The sequence below is a fragment of the Myotis davidii genome, unplaced genomic scaffold, assembly GCF_000327345.1.
Source record: "Myotis davidii unplaced genomic scaffold, ASM32734v1 scaffold1489, whole genome shotgun sequence".
In the NCBI taxonomy this organism is placed as follows: domain Eukaryota; kingdom Metazoa; phylum Chordata; class Mammalia; order Chiroptera; family Vespertilionidae; genus Myotis; species Myotis davidii.
In genome coordinates, this window is record NW_006300029.1 from 84073 (window position 1) to 87098 (window position 3026).

The 3026-nt window shown below is 39.0% G+C and overlaps 1 pseudogene; it reads right to left on the bottom strand.

The window, feature by feature from the left end:
- Positions 1–2187: 2187 nt before the first annotated feature.
- Positions 2188–2706, bottom strand: LOC102773598 (annotated as a pseudogene).
- Between the last annotated feature and the right edge of the window lie 320 nt (positions 2707–3026).

Below are 3026 nucleotides of genomic sequence, written 5' to 3' on the forward strand. Positions count from 1 at the left end.
TTCTGGTCAATGGACTGTTAAAATAAAAAAAAAAAAAAAATGAAACTAGGCCACCAACTTACACTATCCATAAGAATAAACTCAAAATGGATAAAAGATTTAAATGTAAGTCATAAAACTATAAAAATCTGCCATGACCTGCACAGCAAGGTTCAGAATCTGAAGGAGGGGCTGATGCACAAATGAAAAAGCTAGACAGAAATATGAATTATTAAGGGATGGGGGCCAAGTGGAGTCTTTTCCTTGAAGAGGTACACCGAGTCCTGGTCTAGTCCGCTTTTATTCAGTTTTAGATACACATCTTGCCCTCAGTAAAGCATGGCAAACACGTAGCAGACAGGGAGTCTGAAAGGTCAATATAGATCACTAAGGTCCAGTAAACATTTACTTGGAGGCTATCAGGTCAGGAAATTGCTTCGAGCCACCACAATCTCAACAGGAACAATCATTGACTAGTGTAAGCCCTGCTAATGCTCAAGGTCCATCGGCCTCCCACATTCTTTGGTGCAAGTTCATGATAGTGTTGGTATGTGGTGGCTTCCCGGGAAAAAGAAAAAAAAAACCTTGAAGAAAATGTAGGCAGAAAAATATCAGACATCTCATGTAAAAAAATTTTCACTGATACAATGCCTAGGACAAAAGAAACAAGGGGGAAAAAACACACACACACAAATGGGACTACCTTAAAAACTGCACAGCAAAAGAAACTGGCATCAAAATGAAAAGGGAACGCACTGTATGGGAGAACATATTTGCCAATCTGATAAGGGGTTAATATCCAAAATATATAAAGTACTCATACAATTCAACAAAAGGAAGATTAACAACTCAATATAAAACTGGGCAGAAAACCTAAATAGAAGCTTCTCCAAAGAAAACATACAAATGGCCAAGAAACATATGAAAAAATGCTCAATGTCACTAATCATCAGAGTGGTGCAAATTAAAAGAACAGTGAGGTACAATTTCACACCTGCCAGAATGGCTACCATCAATAAATCAACAAGGAACAAGTGCTGGCAAGGATTTGGAGAGAAAGGAACCCTCATGCACTGCTGGTGGGAATGCAGACTGGTACAGCCACTATGGAAAACAGTGTGGAGTTTCCTCAAAAAATTAAAAATGGAACTGCCATTTGACCCACTGATCCCACTTCTAAGAATATATCCTTAGAAGCCTAAGACACCAATCAGAAAGGATATATGGTGAGAGGGGCAGAGGCTTGGACGAGGAGGGAAAGTGGGGGAAAATGAGAGATATCCGTAATACCATCAACAATAAAAAAATATATTTTAAAAAATTAAATGCTACCACCACTACCTAAAAAAAAAAAGAATATATGCAACCCTATCTTCATAGTAGTGTTATTTACAATAGCTAAGATCTGGAAACAACCCAAGTGCTCACCAGTAGATGAATGGTTAAACACCTGTGGTACATTTACACAATGGAATACTATGCAACTGCAAAAAATGATAGAGGGACCCTTTGAGACAGGATAGAGGGACCTGGAGAGTACTGTGCTAAGTGAAATTAGTCAGTCACAGAATGAAGTATCACATGGTCTCATTTATATGTGGAATCTGATAAATAAAATAGATCCAGAGACATGGAAGCATGCAACAGACTGAGGATCCTCAGAGGGAAGGGGTGGGTGAAGGAAGAGATCAACCAAAGAACTTATATGCATACTAGAGGCTCAATGCATGAAATTCTTGCAAGAGTAGGCTTTCCTTCCCCCACCTGCCGGCACTGGCTTCCCTCTGGCACCCGGGACCCAGGCTTCCCTCACAGCCCCGGCTTCATCTGGAAGGTCTAATTAGTCTAATTAGCATATTATGCTTTTATTATTATAGATATGAATAACCCATGGACACAGACAATAGTTGGGTGAAGGCCTGGGGAGGGTATGGAAGTGAGGAGGAAGGGCATCACTGGGGGTTGGGGGGGAATCTGTAATCCTTTCAGCAATAAAGATAAATTTTTAAAAAACCTTTAAAGTCCTTGTTTACCAAATCCAACATATGGCTATCTAATATTGGTTAATATTGACTTCTGTTTCTATTGATATTAGGTCACACTTTCTTGTTTCTTCATATTTGTACTAATTTTTATTTCATTTTTGGCCTTATGGATTATATATTATAGAGACTGTAGTTTTTTGTTTTGTTTTGTTTTGTTTTGTTGTTTTGTTAGTTCATGTCTTTTATTAACCCAAATACAATTACTTGTCTTTTGGTTTGTTGAAGCAATAGGTCAGACAACACTTGCCACAATAATATCTGTCAAAGTGGCTGGCCATAAAAACTCCAGCACCACATTCATCTAAAGGGCACTCCAGACGAAAGCAACTGACTTTGCCATTATCATCCACTTTGTAGTATTTCAGGACAGCCAGATTATTATTCTTTCTCTTATGCTTATTCTTGGGAGTTGTGTAAGACTTCTTCCTTTTCTTAGCACCACTACGAATTCGCAACACAACATGGAGAGTGGACTCCTTTTGAATGTTGTAGTCAGACAGAGTACGTCTGTCTTCCAGTTGCTTGTCAGTAAAGATCAATCTTTGCTGATCAGGAGGAACTCCTTCCTTATCCTGGATCTTGGCCTTTATATTTTCTATTGTATCCGAGGGTACAACCTTGAGAGTGGTGGTCTTCCCCGTGAGGGTCTTCACAAAAATCTGCATCTTGGCAGCTACTCCACTGCAGACGGCAGATTGAAAAGCAAGATTGTAGATTTTGTTTTGGCCTCTGAAAAGTGTTGATTTTCATTCTAGTTGGCAAATACAGTACTGGTTGATTCCACTGAACTTCAGGAACATGGTTTTACACTTTTTTTAAGGGTGGATCTGTTTCGATTATTCCCTTAGTCTTAGGATAAGTCCCTTTATCTTTAGCATAGTCTTTACTTCAAAGTCAATAGCCTTCTGGCATTTCAATGAAAAGTTTGGGGTATTTACCAAGAGCTATTTACCCCTTTACTAGGCAGCACTCAGACTCTAAACTCTGTATTCACTGCAATGG